General features: G+C 48.0%; 1 protein-coding gene across 2 annotated transcripts in view; it reads left to right on the top strand.

The window, feature by feature from the left end:
• The first annotated feature begins 2,872 nt into the window (after positions 1 to 2,872).
• Positions 2,873 to 17,942, top strand: part of LOC116374726 (protein numb homolog) — a 113,907-nt gene continuing 98,837 nt past the window's right edge. For both annotated transcript variants that reach the window (XM_031829374.1, XM_031829373.1), the window contains exon 1: positions 2,873 to 3,192. The gene's annotated coding sequence lies outside the window, so the exon portion shown is untranslated. The remainder of the gene's footprint in view (positions 3,193 to 17,942) is intronic.

Raw genomic sequence — 17,942 nt, 5'->3', positions numbered from 1 at the left:
GAATGCCATGGATCCCAACACGCTAGCAGTGGAGAGTAGAGATGGTAGTGGAGGTCCCACAGTCTGCACTGAATGCCATGGATCCCAACACACTAGCAGTGGAGAGTAGAGATGGTAGTGGAGGTCCCACAGTCTGCACTGAATGCCATGGATCCCAACACGCTAGCAGTGGAGAGTAGAGATGGTAGTGGAGGTCCCACAGTCTGCACTGAATGCCATGGATCCCAACACGCTAGCAGTGGAGAGTAGAGATGGTAGTGGAGGTCCCACAGTCTGCACTGAATGCCATGGATCCCAACACACTAGCAGTGGAGAGTAGAGATGGTAGTGGAGGTCCCACAGTCTGCACTGAATGCCATGGATCCCAACACACTAGCAGTGGAGAGTAGAGATGGTAGTGGAGGTCCCACAGTCTACACTGAATGCCATGGACCCCAACACACTAGCAGTGGAGAGTAGAGATGGTAGTGGAGGTCCCACAGTCTGCACTGAATGCCATGGACCCCAACACACTAGCAGTGGAGAGTAGAGATGGTAGTGGAGGTCCCACAGTCTGCACTGAATGCCATGGACCCCAACACACTAGCAGTGGAGAGTAGAGATGGTAGTGGAGGTCCCACAGTCTGCACTGAATGTCATGGATCCCAACACACTAGCAGTGGAGAGTAGAGATGGTAGTGGAGGTCCCACAGTCTGCACTGAATGCCATGGATCCCAACACACTAGCAGTGGAGAGTAGAGATGGTAGTGGAGGTCCCACAGTCTGCACTGAATGCCATGGATCCCAACACACTAGCAGTGGAGAGTAGAGATGGTAGTGGAGGTCCCACAGTCTGCACTGAATGCCATGGATCCCAACACACTAGCAGTGGAGAGTAGAGATGGTAGTGGAGGTCCCACAGTCTGCACTGAATGCCATGGACCCCAACACACTAGCAGTGGAGAGTAGAGATGGTAGTGGAGGTCCCACAGTCTGCACTGAATGCCATGGATCCCAACACACTAGCAGTGGAGAGTAGAGATGGTAGTGGAGGTCCCACAGTGTGCACTGAATGCCATGGATCCCAACACACTAGCAGTGGAGAGTAGAGATGGTAGTGGAGGTCCCACAGTCTGCACTGAATGCCATGGATCCCAACACACTAGCAGTGGAGAGTAGAGATGGTAGTGGAGGCCCCACAGTCTACACAATGCCATGGACCCCAACACACTAGCAGTGGAGAGTAGAGATGGTAGTGGAGGTCCCACAGTCTGCACTGAATGCCATGGATCCCAACACGCTAGCAGTGGAGAGTAGAGATGGTAGTGGAGGTCCCACAGTCTACACTGAATGCCATGGATCCCAACACACTAGCAGTGGAGAGTAGAGATGGTAGTGGAGGTCCCACAGTCTGCACTGAATGCCATGGATCCCAACACACTAGCAGTGGAGAGTAGAGATGGTAGTGGAGGTCCCACAGTCTGCACTGAATGCCATGGATCCCAACACACTAGCAGTGGAGAGTAGAGATGGTAGTGGAGGTCCCACAGTCTGCACTGAATGCCATGGACCCCAACACACTAGCAGTGGAGAGTAGAGATGGTAGTGGAGGTCCCACAGTCTACACTGAATGCCATGGATCCCAACACACTAGCAGTGGAGAGTAGAGATGGTAGTGGAGGTCCCACAGTCTGCACTGAATGCCATGGATCCCAACACACTAGCAGTGGAGAGTAGAGATGGTAGTGGAGGTCCCACAGTCTGCACTGAATGCCATGGATCCCAACACACTAGCAGTGGAGAGTAGAGATGGTAGTGGAGGTCCCACAGTCTGCACTGAATGCCATGGATCCCAACACGCTAGCAGTGGAGAGTAGAGATGGTAGTGGAGGTCCCACAGTCTGCACTGAATGCCATGGACCCCAACACACTAGCAGTGGAGATGGTGGACAATGTTGCGTTTTATAGCGAGTAATAAATTGCACTCGTCAAACTAATAAAACATCTAAGATGCTTGACATCATTGTAAAGGCGGCAACAAAAGATTTCTGGATCTCCAGGACTTTACAGCCGAAATGTTACAGCGAGTACTGAATGAAGAGGTTCCCCCCCTCCCAGGTTCCGGAGCCTGTGTTGGGATCTGAATAGACATTTAAATCCGACTGAAGGAGAACAGTTTTTTGTTCGTTTTTAGGATAGTAGCGTGAATTTGGTTAGTGTTTTTGGTAATTAGTATGAATAATTAGTATGAATTTGTTCATCCAAAACATGTTTTGTTTTGGTGGTATTTTTCACTACCTCGTACAGTAGGTGGTGACAAAATGCACCTTATGAGTGTCGTCTGCCCATAAACCTCGAAGAAGAACAAAAGCATAGATAAGGACAGGGGCGGTAAGTTACCAGGGGTGGTTGAATCAGGGATTCAGGGAGAGGCAGGTGAAACTAATAGAGTTCTCACAGTATGAGTCATAATACCCATAAAACCTAGCAGTCAAACAGGGAAATGGTCCCAATTGTTTTTCCACCATTCATTTTTTCCCCATTGGGCATTTTAGAAACACTTAAAATATGGGCTTTGAGATGTTGTGATAACCGTGTAAATCACTCTAGGACAAGGTGACTTTTATCAGTATATTTGCCTTTAATGTTAATTAATTAGCACGCTTGAATCTAAGAGTAAATAGAGCTGACTATATTGATAAAAGTCACCTTGTCCAAGACAGATTTACATGTTATGTCAAAACGTCACCCAGCCTACACTAAATACAGATCTTATTTTAAGTGTTTCTAAAAAAAATCCCAATGGGGAAAAATGATTGGAACCATTTCCTTGTTTGACCGCTATGTTTGATGGGTATTATGACGCCTCCACCGTGGAGCTCTACGAGTTATTCTGCTCTCTGGTAAACGAGAGCACTGTGGAATCCGAGTAGATAGCACAGAGAGTGAAAAAAAATTTTTTTTCAACCTTAATAAACTTTTATGTTATGAATTTCTCCCTGACCAAGATGGCTACCATTTTCAACCTATAAACAGAACTTTGAATAGTTTATGACATAGCCGACCCGTATGGTGAAAGTCTTTAGCAGGATAGGCTTCATTTCCAATAAACACTTCACCTGGAATTTACATTTATATCGACCAGCTGAGAGAAAGAAAGATAAAAAGGTGATCAAATTTGACTGACTTCTGGATCGGGTCGCTGGTCACAGGTAAGGTGACAAGTTAGCTATTTTAAAACAAATTCTAATTAATGTTTGTCATTTAATAAATAAAAAATGTTTTAGCTGTGGTGTTTGCACAGCTCTCGACGTTGGCTATCCAGCCAATGCTAACTAGCTAGCTAGCTGACAACATTAAGACCCGAAAGAACTGTACTGTAGCTGAAACTAATACACTATATGAGCATACAGTCAACGAGCTATAAATACATTAAAAAATTATGTTTACCAGTGAATAAGACATTTTAAACAGGTTCTTAAGTGTTTTGTTTTGGGGTATTTTTGACGGCTAGCTGCTAGCTAACCAGCTAGCTAACTTTGCTACTGGGTTGACAGCGCTAGCTAGTTGGCTACTGAATATCGCTAACGTTATCACTAGTAGGTGGATTCACATCGTTAGACTAATATACCATTTGATTTAAATGATATCTAGTAGAGATAACTAGATAGCTAACGAGGTAGTTTTTAAATGTGAAATGCGTAACATATGGACTGAAAACCCCACTTCCTTACTGCGTAACGTTAAGTCTCCAAAGCCAGTGGCGACTTAACGTTAACTATTTAGTTAGTTGGTTACTGTTAACTCTCTCAATGAACTAACTAGCTAGACAACTAGCTAACATGCTTGAAGTCTGTTTTACAACCATGGCTGTCTGTTCTTCATGGTTGTGGTTCTGCTTTAACCTAGTTCTGTTAGCCCTCCTTAACATGATACATGGCCAGGATCCTTCCTTTTTTGGGTTGTCTTTTTAAAAAAAACTTTGATTGTCAAATATGTAAGAATGATCATTCTTAGGATGAAACTGAATGTGTGAGTAAAGACCTTGTTCTGACATGAAATCCGGCAAGTTTACGCAGATGTCACCTTACATTTCCACTCATGTGTAGGAACTGACTACTCAGATTCTGATTTTCCAACTCCATGATGATCATGACACTAACCTGCCTCGAAGCCAGGTAGGGTTGGCAGGGCGGGCAGAGAGTGAAACTCAACAAGTTGCCTGACATGTGTAATTTCTCAATTAGTCATCGTCACATAGATTCTGTGTTGCAATTCCAACAGCTCCTGTTAAATTGAATGATTAAAAAATCTGTCCTCATTGAGATTCTCAGTGGTATTCCCGTCAAATACAATAGCGAAGAATGTGATCCGACTGACACGGCCACAACACCTCTATCCATCTCCTGACTCTCACACACCTCTCCCTGAAACATTTCCCACAGAGATTTAGGTTTGTGATGGTGGTGTATCTGCATGACTTACACCAGAAGTCTTGCTAGTAGCAACCACCTTTTCCCTAGTCTGATAAGTACACTGCCTTTTCCCTAGTCTGATAAGTACACTGCCTTTTCCCTAGTCTGATAGGTACACTGCCTTTTCCCTAGACTGATAGGTACACCGCCTTTTCCCTAGACTGAGAGGAACACCGCCTTTTTCCTAGTCTGATAGGTACACTGCCCTTTTCCTAGACTGATAGACACCGTCTTTTCCCTAGACTGATAAGTACACTGCCTTTTCCCTAGTCTGATACAGTCTTTTCCCTAGACTGATAGGTACACTGCCTTTTCCCTAGTCTGATAGACACCGCCTTTTCCCTAGACTGATAGACACCGCCTTTTCCCTAGACTGATAGACACCGCCTTTTCCCTAGACTGATAGACACCGCCTTTTCCCTAGACTGATAGACACCGCCTTTTCCCTAGACTGATAGACACCGCCTTTTCCCTAGACTGATAGACACCGCCTTTTTCCTCGTCTGATAGGTACACTGCCTTTTTCCTAGTCTGATAGGTACACTGCCTTTTCCCTCGTCTGATAGGTACACTGCCTTTTCCCTCGTCTGATAGGTACACTGCCTTTTCCCTCGTCTGATAGGTACACTGCCTTTTCCCTCGTCTGATAGGTACACTGCCTTTTCCCTCGTCTGATAGGTACACTGCCTTTTCCCTCGTCTGATAGGTACACTGCCTTTTCCCTCGTCTGATAGGTACACTGCCTTTTCCCTCGTCTGATAGGTACACTGCCTTTTCCCTCGTCTGATAGGTACACTGCCTTTTCCCTCGTCTGATAGGTACACTGCCTTTTCCCTCGTCTGATAGGTACACTGCCTTTTCCCTAGACTGATAGGTACACTGCCTTTTCCCTCGTCTGATAGGTACACCGCCTTTTCCCTCGTCTGATAGGTACACCGCCTTTTCCCTCGTCTGATAGGTACACCGCCTTTTCCCTCGTCTGACAGGTACACTGCCTTTTCCCTCGTCTGATAGGTACACTGCCTTTTCCCTCGTCTGATAGGTACACCGCCTTTTCCCTAGACTGATAGGTACACTGCCTTTTCCCTCGTCTGATAGGTACACTGCCTTTTCCCTAGACTGATAGGTACACCGCCTTTTCCCTAGACTGATAGGTACACCGCCTTTTCCCTCGTCTGATAGGTACACTGCCTTTTCCAGAGACTGTTAACCAGTCTTTTTAGCTCATATTCCACTTCTGTCATTTGCCAAAGACAGGAGTGGAATGTTAGCCGTTCCTTATTGTTTACATTTGAGTAATTTAGCACATGCTCTTATCTTCACAGGAACAATTTAGTGCCTTGTTCAAGGGCCAAACAGTCTTAACCGCTCAGCTACACCTGCTATGAAGTGATTCAACGGTCACCCCAAACAGATCTATTGAAGCTTGTTACTCTGATGCCATTTGATTACCCATTAGAAAACTAAACTTAGGTTATTGATTGGTTTGTGGATTGCCGTTGAGGGGAAGGAAATGATCAACCGGTTTGGTCACTGTGATGCTCTAGTTAGCAGTGAGGCCCTCTTCTCTCCCTGCTCTCTCTTTTTGGTGCTACTTAAAACGACCAGTTTGTTTCATTGGTCAGTGTGATGCTCTAGTTAGCAGTGAGGCCCTCTGCTCTCCTGGCTCTCTCTATTTGGCTTTTCTTGTTCAGAGCAATGACAAACTCTGCTCTTTGAGCAGGTGTTGAGCTGATATCTGTTCAGCCTCAGGAGAATGAATGTGTGTTAATTCTTTGTACCAAAGCCTTGGTTCTGACAGGCAGCAGTATGACAGAGGAGCGGGACTCAGTCTATGGCTGTTCCAAACGGCACATGATTCCCTATTTAGTGCACTACTTTTGGCCAGGCCCTGAGCCATTGGGCTCCCGAGTGGCTCAGCGGTCTAAGGCACTGCATCTCAGTGCTAGAGGCGTCACTACAGTCCCTGGTTTTCGAATCCGGCCGTGATTGCGAGTCCAATAGGGCGGCGTACAATCGGGGTTTAGCCCGCGGTAGGCCGTCCGGGTTTAGCCCGCGGTAGGCCGTCCGGGTTTAGCCCGCGGCAGGCCGTCCGGGTTTAGCCCGCGGCAGGCCGTCCGGGTTTAGCCCGCGGCAGGCCGTCCGGGTTTAGCCCGCGGCAGGCCGTCCGGGTTTAGCCCGCGGTAGGCCGTCCGGGTTTAGCCCGCGGTAGGCCGTCCGGGTTTAGCCCGCGGTACGCCGTCCGGGTTTAGCCCGCGGCAGGCCGTCCGGGTTTAGCCCGCGGTACGCCGTCCGGGTTTAGCCCGCGGCAGGCCGTCCGGGTTTAGCCCGCGGTAGGCCGTCCGGGTTTAGCCCGCGGCAGGCCGTCCGGGTTTAGCCCGCGGTAGGCCGTCCGGGTTTAGCCCGCGGTAGGCCGTCCGGGTTTAGCCCGCGGTAGGCCGTCCGGGTTTAGCCCGCGGCAGGCCGTCCGGGTTTAGCCCGCGGCAGGCCGTCCGGGTTTAGCCCGCGGCAGGCCGTCCGGGTTTAGCCCGCGGCAGGCCGTCCGGGTTTAGCCCGCCGCAGGCCGTCCGGGTTTAGCCCGCCGCAGGCCGTCCGGGTTTAGCCCGCCGCAGGCCTTCATTGTAAATAAGAATTTGTTCTTTAACTGACATGCCTAGGTATATAAATAAAAATATATTAAAACAATTAGGGACTTAGGTGTGTGGAGAGAGAGACTAAACAATTTGGGACTTAGGTGTGTGGAGAGAGAGACTAAACAATTTGGGACTTAGGTGTGTGGAGAGAGAGACTAAACAATTTGGGACTTAGGTGTGTGGAGAGAGAGACTAAACAATTAGGGACTTAGGTGTGTGGAGAGAGAGACTAAACAATTAGGGACTTAGGTGTGTGGAGAGAGAGACTAAACAATTAGGGACTTAGGTGTGTGGAGAGAGAGACTAAACAATTAGGGACTTAGGTGTGTGGAGAGAGAGACTAAACAATTAGGGACTTAGGTGTGTGGAGAGAGAGACTAAACAATTAGGGACTTAGGTGTGTGGAGAGAGAGACTAAACAATTAGGGACTTAGGTGTGTGGAGAGAGAGACTAAACAATTAGGGACTTAGGTGTGTGGAGAGAGAGACTAAACAATTAGGGACTTAGGTGTGTGGAGAGAGAGACTAAACAATTAGGGACTTAGGTGTGTGGAGAGAGAGACTAAACAATTAGGGACTTAGGTGTGTGGAGAGAGAGACTAAACAATTTGGGACTTAGGTGTGTGGAGAGAGAGACTAAACAATTAGGGACTTAGGTGTGTGGAGAGAGAGACTAAACAATTAGGGACTTAGGTGTGTGGAGAGAGAGACTAAACAATTAGGGACTTAGGTGTGTGGAGAGAGAGACTAAACTATTTGGGACTTAGGTGTGTGGAGAGAGAGACTAAACAATTAGGGACTTAGGTGTGTGGAGAGAGAGACTAAACAATTAGGGACTTAGGTGTGTGGAGAGAGAGACTAAACAATTTGGGACTTAGGTGTGTGGAGAGAGAGACTAAACAATTTGGGACTTAGGTGTGTGGAGAGAGAGACTAAACAATTAGGGACTTAGGTGTGTGGAGAGAGAGACTAAACAATTAGGGACTTAGGTGTGTGGAGAGAGAGACTAAACAATTTGGGACTTAGGTGTGTGGAGAGAGAGACTAAACAATTTGGGACTTAGGTGTGTGGAGAGAGAGACTAAACAATTAGGGACTTAGGTGTGTGGAGAGAGAGACTAAACAATTAGGGACTTAGGTGTGTGGAGAGAGAGACTAAACAATTTGGGACTTAGGTGTGTGGAGAGAGAGACTAAACAATTAGGGACTTAGGTGTGTGGAGAGAGAGACTAAACAATTAGGGACTTAGGTGTGTGGAGAGAGAGACTAAACAATTAGGGACTTAGGTGTGTGGAGAGAGAGACTAAACAATTAGGGACTTAGGTGTGTGGAGAGAGAGACTAAACAATTAGGGACTTAGGTGTGTGGAGAGAGAGACTAAACTGCTGCTGGGTTGCTCTGTGTGTTCTGTGTTCGATCTGTGGAGGGCTTTTCCTGGCCACCGTTCATCCACGTGACTGATCAGTGACAACGTTTAGATGCACACCAATATCCTGTTCAGGGACAGTCGAGTATTCTGTATAATAAACATCATATCCCGTTTTTACAATAAACCCCATTCGGGAAAGCTTGTGTCCCGGTTATTTGAAACTCATATCCCAAACTAAGATGTCTGGGATATGCTGATCTTAGATGGGATACTGTGACATCTTATTCTGACTGGGAAGATCTCCCTCCAAGCATTTAAAACTCATGGCGTCTGATTCCGTGCTCTCGCCTGCATTAAAAACAAAATATCGATCCAGGTTTGGACGTGACAGGAGAGAGGCGAGGTGCTCACACTGTCGTTGTTCCCCCCCCCCCCCTTGACTTTGAGAAGCTCTGACGTGACATGCATTAAGAGAAATGGTCAGACTAATTTACAATTGACTGTCTTTAGTATATGACGGTGAGTTGAGAATCCAATCAGAAATACTGTTAGAATGAAGAAACACTTCACTGCCGTAGCCCCAATGTTTGGGTTCGTGATCATTTTTCAGAGATCAAAATTGGGGTCGGGGGTCGGGGGTCGGGGGGGGGCAGAAGTTTTGGGAAAACCTGTACTATTCATTTGAACCCATATGAACCCATATGAACCCATATGAACCCATTTGAACCCATATGAACTTAAATGAGGAATATTCTGCTTTTTCGTGGGTACAGCGGATACTGGTGATATCAAAGGTGTATGTAGACAAGTTACCCACTTACTAAGATCTACAGTGGGATATGAGCTACTGTCTGGACTACTGTGTGCATTTACAGTGGGATATGAGCTACTGTCTGGACTACTGTGTGCATTTACAGTGGGATATGAGCTACTGTCTGGACTACTGTGTGCATTTACAGTGGGATATGAGCTACTGTCTGGACTACTGTGTGCATTTACAGTGGGATATGAGCTACTGTCTGGACTACTGTGTGCATTTACAGTGGGATATGAGCTACTGTCTGGACTACTGTGTGCATTTACAGTGGGATATGAGCTACTGTCTGGACTACTGTGTGCATTTACAGTGGGATATGAGCTACTGTCTGGACTACTGTGTGCATTTACAGTGGGATATGAGCTACTGTCTGGACTACTGTGTGCATTTACAGTGGGATATGAGCTACTGTCTGGACTACTGTGTGCATTTACAGTGGGATATGAGCTACTGTCTGGACTACTGTGTGCATTTACAGTGGGATATGAGCTACTGTCTGGACTACTGTGTGCATTTACAGTGGGATATGAGCTACTGTCTGGACTACTGTGTGCATTTACAGTGGGATATGAGCTACTGTCTGGACTACTGTGTGCATTTACAGTGGGATATGAGCTACTGTCTGGACTACTGTGTGCATTTACAGTGGGATATGAGCTACTGTCTGGACTACTGTGTGCATTTACAGTGTCAGTTCTAGACTGACAGATAGTACGGCTCATCCGTGTCGGTCTATGTTTCCTCGTTCAGAAATGTGTCCTTTATTTGTTCACTCCAATATGCTCGTTCCCGACGAGCTTGTTTCCTTTCAGGTTGGTCATGTGGAAAGGTTGATCAGTGTCCTGATCTCCGGAGGTCCCATCAGTATTAAATGGGTCTGTGCTCTGATATAATGAGCAGAGGGAAGATCATAAGATGAGCTTTTTACAGTGTAATTCAGTATCTGTCTCATCCCCCATACGTGTCCCTTCTCCAGGTGGTTTGACTGTGGTTGAAGACGACATGCGTTTGGTTCTCCACGGGGCTGGTAACATTATTAGCTTACAGTCTGATAAACATGCAAACTGATCACTTAATTATTAAGTCATAACCATCATTAGGGCTGTTCTGTTAATTGGGAAATGTGTGCATTATTAGGGAAATATACAAAACCACCTTTTCCAGTTCAACACACGAGGCTAGCAATCCATTTAACTGTTGAGGATAAATTGGGACTAAATCCTACAGCCTCTCTCTCTCTCGTCTGTTTCTCTATCGACTGTCCTGTGTGAATATTGGACAAGGGGGGAGACGTAGAACAGAATATTTGACGAGGGGGTTGGGAGACGTAGAACAGAATATTTGACGAGGGGGGGGGAGACGTAGAACAGAATATTTGACGAGGGGGGGAGTTGTAGAACAGAGAATATTTGACGAGGGGGGGGAGTCGTAGAACAGAGAATATTTGACGAGGGGGGGGGAGTCGTAGAACAGAGAATATTTGACGAGGGGGGGAGTCGTAGAACAGGGAATATTTGACGAGGGGGGGAGTCGTAGAACAGAGAATATTTGACGAGGGGGAGAGTCATAGAACAGAGAATATTTGACGAGGGGGGGAGACGTAGAACAGAGAATATTTGACGAGGGGGGGAGACGTAGAACAGAGACTATTTGACGAGGGGGGGAGACGTAGAACAGGGAATATTGGACGAGGGGGGAGACGTAGAACAGGGAATATTGGACGAGGGGCTGTGACGATACCAGTGTCACAATATTTTTTTCCCATGTAAAAACACATACCGCCTAGCAGACAGACCTTTCTTTAAAATCCTGCTGTTTGTCAAATATGGTGTGATGTAGCTTAAAAACTACGTGACTCTGGGTGACAACATGATGTTTGTTTCCAACGTTAGGACTGTCTTCCTGAAGAAGTTAAATCCACTTTGTGTTTTATTTCCTTGCCAACGATAGTAACGTCCCGGCCCTAACCAGTGGGGAATGGTCATATGACCCCGTTTTTCAGCACAACTAGCCCAAAATAGGTCTTCTGAAATCACAGAACTAATTTGAGGTTCTTCTGTCCCTGTATGTGCATGTCTTACTGTGGTCATACACAGATCCTTCTAGAATGGTGAGAAATGGAACACGTGATCCACACTAATGGGCACTTCTCAGAGCACAGTCGATCAACAAGGACATCTGTCTCCAGCTTGTTCAATACAGAACAATTGCATCATTTTGGAGAGGACTGTCCTGTATTCGTATCGACTAGAATTCAGAGATCAGCTCGACCTCTTTGGAACACCTGATCCTCTGTCTCCTGATTGGATGATGACTAGTTCCTAGAGCAGGTCATGAGGCCCGGTCGGGGGGAGGGGGTAGGATCTCTTCATTTTTCCCTCTGACAGACTCGCAGCTAGAGATTAGGGAAAGAAGGAAGACTCTCTGTGCTGCTGGAGTGGGTGGAGCCTAAGACGGGGCGGAGCCTAACACACTGTGCTGCTGGGACTGGGCGGAGCCTAAGACGGGGCGGAGCCTAACACACACTGTGCTGCTGGGTCTGGGCGGAGCCTAAGACGGGGCGGAGCCTAACACACACTGTGCTGCTGGGACTGGGCGGAGCCTATTCTATATTAACTTGATATAAAACAAATCAAAGCAATTTATCCTCAAATAAATAATGAAACCTGTTCAATTTGGTTTAAATAAAGCAACAACAAAGTGTTGGAGAAGTAAAAGTGCAATATGTGCCATGTAGAAAGCTCCTTGCTCAGAACATGAGAACATATGAAAGCTGGTGGTTCCTTTTAACATGAGACTTCCATATTCCAAGGTAAGAGGTTTTAGGTTGTAGTTAATATAGTATTTATAGGACTATTTCTCTCTATACCATTTATTTCAATAACCTTTGACTATTGGATGTTCTTATAGGCACTATAGTATTGCCAGTGTAACAGTATAGCTTCCGTCCCTCTCCTCGCTCCTACCTGGGCTCGAACCAGGAACACATCGACAACAGCCACCCTCGAAGCAGCTTTACCCATCGCTCCCCTCTGCAAGGGGAATAACTACTCCAAGTCTAAAAGCGAGTGACGTTTGAAACAGTGTTAGCGCACACCCAGCTAACTAGCTAGCCATTTCACATTGGTTACACCAGCCATTAGGCTGATGGGCTTGAAGTCATAACCAACGCTGTGCTTGCAAAGAGCTGTTTGCATGAATGATTACAGGCCTGCTGCTGCTCAGTCAGACTGCTCTATCAAATCAGACTTAATTATAACATAATAACACACAGAAATACGAGCCTTTGGTCTTTAATATGGTAGAATCCGGAAACTATCATTTCGAAAACAAGACGTTTATTATTTCAGTGAAATACGGAACCGTTGGGTATTTTATCTAACGGGTGGCATCCATCAGTCTAAATATTCCTGTTACATTGCACAACCTTCAATATTATGTCATAATTACGTAAAATTCTGGCAAATTAGTTTCGCAATGAGCCAGGCTGCCCAAACTGTTGCATATACCCTGACTCTGTGTGCAATGAACGCAAGAGAAATGACACATTCACCTGGTTAATATTGCCTGCTAAACTCGATTAGTAGTTATAACTAGTGATTATGATTGATTGTTTTTTATAAGAAGTTTAATGCTAGCTAGCAATTTACCTTGGCTTCTACTGCATTCGCGTAACAGGCAGGCTACTCGTGGAGTGCAATGAGAGGCAAGTGGTTAGAGCGTTGGACTAGTTAACTGGGGCGGCAGGGTAGCCTAGTGGTTAGAGTGTTGGACTAGTAACCGAAAGGTTGCAAGTTCGAATCCCCGAGCTGACAAGGTACAAATCTGTCGTTCTACCCCTGAAAAAGGCAGTTAACCCACTGTTCCTAGGCTGTCATTGAAAATAAGAATGTGTTCTTAACTGACTTGCCTGGTTAAATAATCGGAATTCGGCGCCCAAATATACCGATTTCCAATTGTTAAATCGCCCCTAATTAATTGGTCGACCTCTACCCTCTGTAGCGCCTTGCGGTCGGATGCCGAGCAGTTTCCGTACCAGGATGCAACCTCCCCGCTGCACCCAGCTCTCGATGGTGCAGCTGTAGAACCTTTCTTGAGGATCCTTTTCATCCTCCACTGTACTGAACTGAACAACCCCCCCCCCCCCCCCCAGTAGGCCTCTCTCTCTTATCAGCTCCAAGCTCAAGGACTGATAGGGATGAATTCATTGTAGTATGTGTACATTTATTGTTTGGAATGACTTTCATCTCGTACTTTACCCTGTGTAGGTCACAAAGGGGTTAAGGTAGTCCCTCATACCTGATTGGCTATACGTACTTTAAAAAAAATAAAAATAGGCTAACCATTGAACAGGTTGTATGTGTGTTACGTGTCACCCTGGTCTTATCTGCCCTGTTGGTGGTGCCTCCGCTGACGTTACCACGAAGTGTGCATGTTGCCGTGGCTCTTGTTCCCTGGTAACTGCAGCGGTTGTCCGGTTATGAGGTGACGATATAGCATTTTGTCCTCGCGCTGTGTTCAGAACAGGGTCGTCACCATACCACTAGAGGGAGAGTACGATACCTGGTATTTCCATGGCAACAAGGAAAACACAAAGCAGACTGAACTCTTGCGTCATTAACATCTACTGGATGTAAAATATTGTCTGTTGTAGGAAAATAAACATGTGATTCTGGTTGACAGCATTAGGACTGTTTCCCCTCAGGAAATTCAGTCTGCTTCATGTTTTGTTTTCCTTGGCACGATAGAGGTATCGTGACATCCCTAATTCAAAATGATGCTCGGTTGTTCTCCTTTACAACTGGGACCTTGTTTTCTCCTGCTGAAACACACAGTCCCCTGTCAGATTATATGTTCTTGTTGTGAACTTAATCTCTGTCTCTAATATGACACTGTGATCACCCCTGCTTTTTCCACATCTCTCCACCTGGTCTCTGCTCCTATCCTCCTCTCCTCTCTGCTCCTCTCCTCTATGTTCCTCTCCACCTCTCCTCTCTCCACCTCTCCTCTCTGCTCCTCTCTGCTCCTCTCCTCTCTGCTCCTCTCCTCTGCTCCTCTCCTCTCTGCCCCTCTCTGCCCCTCTCTGCTCCTCTCTGCCCCTCTCTGCTCCTCTCTGCCCCTCTCTGCTCCTCTCCTCTCTGCTCCTCTCCACCTGGTCTCTGCTCCTCTCCTCTCTGCTCCTCTCCTCTCTGCTCCTCTCCTCTCTGCCCCTCTCCTCTCTGCTCCTCTCTTCTCCTCTCCTCTCTGCTCCTCTCTTCTCCTCTCCTCTCTGCCCCTCTCTGCTCCTCTCCTCTCTGCCCCTCTCCACCTCTCCTCTCTGCTCCTCCCCCCTCTGCTCCTCCCCCCTCTGCTCCTCTCCTCTCTGCCCCTCTCCTCTCTGCCCTTCTCCTCTTCTCCTCTCTCCACCTCTTCTCTCTGCCCCTCCACCTCTCCTCTCTGCCCCTCTCCTCTCTGCCCCTCTCCTCTCTGCCCCTCTCCTCTCTGCCCCTCTCCTCTCTGCCCCTCTCCTCTCTTCCCCTCTCTGCTCCTCTCCTCTCTGCTCCTCTCCTCTCTGCTCCTCTCCTCTCTGCCCCTCTCCACCTCTCCTCTCTGCTCCTCTCCCCTCTGCTCCTCCCCCCTCTGCTCCTCTCCTCTCTGCCCCTCTCCTTTCTGCCCCTCTCCACCTCTCCTTTCCTCTCTGCTCCTCTCCTCTCTGCCCCTCTCCTCTCTGCCCCTCTCCTCTCTGCCCCTCTCCTCTCTGCCCCTCTCCTCTCTGCCCCTCTCCTCTCTGCCCCTCTCCTCTCTGCTCCTCTCCTCTCTGCCCCTCTCCTCCCCTCTCTGCTCCTCTCCCCTCTGCTCCTCTCTGCTCCTCTCCTCTCTGCTCCTCTCCTCTCTGCTCCTCTCCTCTCTGCTCCTCTCCTCTCTGCCCCTCTCCTCTCTGCCCCTCTCCTCTCTGCCCCTCTCCTCTCTGCCCCTCTCCTCTCTGCCCCTCTCCTCTCTGCCCCGCTCCTCTCTGCCCTGCTCCTCTCCTCTCTGCTCCTCTCCTCTCTGCCCCTCTCCTCTCTGCCCCTCTCCTCTCTGCCCCTCTCCTCTCTGCCCCTCTCCTCCCCTCTCTGCTCCTCTCCTCTCTGCCCCTCCCCTCTCTGCTCCTCTCCTCTCTGCACCTCTCCTCTCTGCACCTCTCCTCTCTGCACCTCTCCTCTCTGCTCCTCTCCTCTCTGCCCCTCTCCTCTCTGCCCCTCTCCTCTCTGCCCCTCTCCTCTCTGCCCCTCTCCTCTCTGCCCCTCTCCTCTCTGCCCCTCTCCTCTCCACCTCTCCTCTCTGCCCCTCTCCTCTCTGCCCCTCTCCTCTCCACCTCTCCTCTCTGCCCCTCTCTCTGTGATGGTCATGAGAACTGCTGCTTTAGCTGAGTCATGGTTCTCTGGGCAGGAAGGCTGCTTCTCTCCTCTCCACCTGGACTTAGCCTGTGCTCTGCTCTGGCTATAGGTACTGACCATGGTGTATGTTAAATAACTGTTACAGACAGGTAGGCGGGCAGGTAGGCAGGTAAGCAGGCAGGTGGGTAAACAGGCGGGCAGGTAGGCGGGCGGGGAGGCGGGTAAGCGGACAGGCGGGCAGGTAGGCAGGCGGGGAGACGGGCGGGCAGGTAGGGAGGCGGGCAGGTAAGCGGGCGGGGAGGCAGGCGGGCAGGTAAGCGGGCGGGCGGGCGGGCAGGTAAGCAGGCAGACATGTTCTGTCAGATAAAGGCAGTGCAGTAGCTACCCCCCCCCCCCCCCCCCGAAAAATAATGGGTTGACCGAGAGTCTTCAGTTCTTTTTTAAACTCTTTCCATATAGACACAACCTGGGTGTTTTATCAGATTAACTCCTTATTCACTGAGTGTGTCTGATGCTTTAAGCCCACTGTTTGATGAAATAATTAAGACACACCAATGACTAGAGGGAGTCAGAGATCAAGATAAAAACAAATAACGTACTGTTATAATTTGGGTTTTACGTCACAAAATTTTTTCAGAGATGGCCATGTCGGAGTTAATGAATAAATTATACAAGCATCCAATCCGTTTCACTTAGTTTTTACCAGTCAAACTACATAACATAATGGTAGTCCATTTATTTGAAGGGTAAATCTCTATTGATAAACTGGGTAAATCAAGATGTAACCTAGGTCTCTCCACAATACAGGTGAATGCATATTCAATAGGAGTGTTTGAGTTGGCTGATTTTCATGGGACTGCTGTTTCTCTTCCTTTTAGGACTTATCTTATTGTGTTGATAAAAAACCTCCTGGTGACAATGTTCACTGGTGACAATGTCATTCACAGAGCCACAGTCGGGTCTCGTTCACCGGTGACGATGTCATTCACAGGACCACAGTCAGGTCTCGTTCACCGGTGACGATGTCATTCACAGAGCCACAGTCAGGTCTCGTTCACCGGTGACGATGTCATTCACAGAGCCACAGTCAGGTCTCGTTCACCGGTGACGATGTCATTCACAGAGCCACAGTCAGGTCTCGTTCACCGGTGACGATGTCATTCACAGAGCCACAGTCAGGTCTCGTTCACTGGTGACGATGTCATTCACAGAGCCACAGTCAGGTCTCGTTCACCGGTGACTATGTCATTCACAGAGCCACAGTCAGGTCTCGTTCACCGGTGACGATGTCATTCACAGAGCCACAGTCAGGTCTCGTTCACCGGTGACGATGTCATTCACAGAGCCACAGTCAGGTCTCCTTCACCGGTGACGATATCATTCACAGAGCCACAGTCAGGTCTCGTTCACCGGTGACGATGTCATTCACAGAGCCACAGTCAGGTCTCGTTCACCGGTGACGATGTCATTCACAGAGCCACAGTCAGGTCTCGTTCACCGGTGACGATGTCATTCACAGAGCCACAGTCAGGTCTCCTTCACCGGTGACGATATCATTCACAGAGCCACAGTCAGGTCTCGTTCACCGGTGACGATGTCATTCACAGAGCCACAGTCAGGTCTCGTTCACCGGTGACGATGTCATTCACAGAGCCACAGTCAGGTCTCCTTCACCGGTGACGATGTCATTCACAGAGCCACAACTCAGCCCAGCCTCCCAGTGGTTCCTCAGGACAGACTAGAGTCAGTATGAGAGAGGAGATGGTTCAGCAGGACAGACTAGAGTCAGTATGAGAGAGGAGATAACATGACACAGTCCAGACTCAGTGCTTCCAACATTGTATCAACTATTCTGGGCCCTCAGAGTTACCCATGCCAGTGAGCTCCAGACAGACACATCTGTATTTGATCAAGGGGATAAGAAGTAATCCGATATTTCATGACGTTTTCCACTGGATCAGACAGAGCATTGCATTTTTCCCTTTCATCCAGAGGCTCGGTGGTTATCGAAAGGCACCGAGCTGGAAATATTTTACAAATCCATTGAGAACGATGATAAACAGACTAGACGTGAAGAGAGAATGTACTTTGAGAAGCTCCCTTACAGTTCATTAGTGGTGGTGAGTTTAAGACCGTCAGAAATACTATGACATCACCAAATGGCCACGTTTGTGTGCAGCCTACGTCTGCTTCTAATCGGGTGCATTGACAGGCTCTCCAAACAAAAGACAATTTCATAAATTGACAAGTCGTAAATGGAAATAAACCAAAGGTAACGTTTCAGTTCCTTGCTCAGAACATGAGAACATATGA

This window comes from Oncorhynchus kisutch, linkage group LG7 (genome assembly GCF_002021735.2).
Source record: "Oncorhynchus kisutch isolate 150728-3 linkage group LG7, Okis_V2, whole genome shotgun sequence".
Lineage (NCBI taxonomy): Eukaryota > Metazoa > Chordata > Actinopteri > Salmoniformes > Salmonidae > Oncorhynchus > Oncorhynchus kisutch.
The sequence above is the reverse complement of the archived record's forward strand: the minus strand, read 5'-3'. Positions and strand labels throughout refer to the sequence as shown.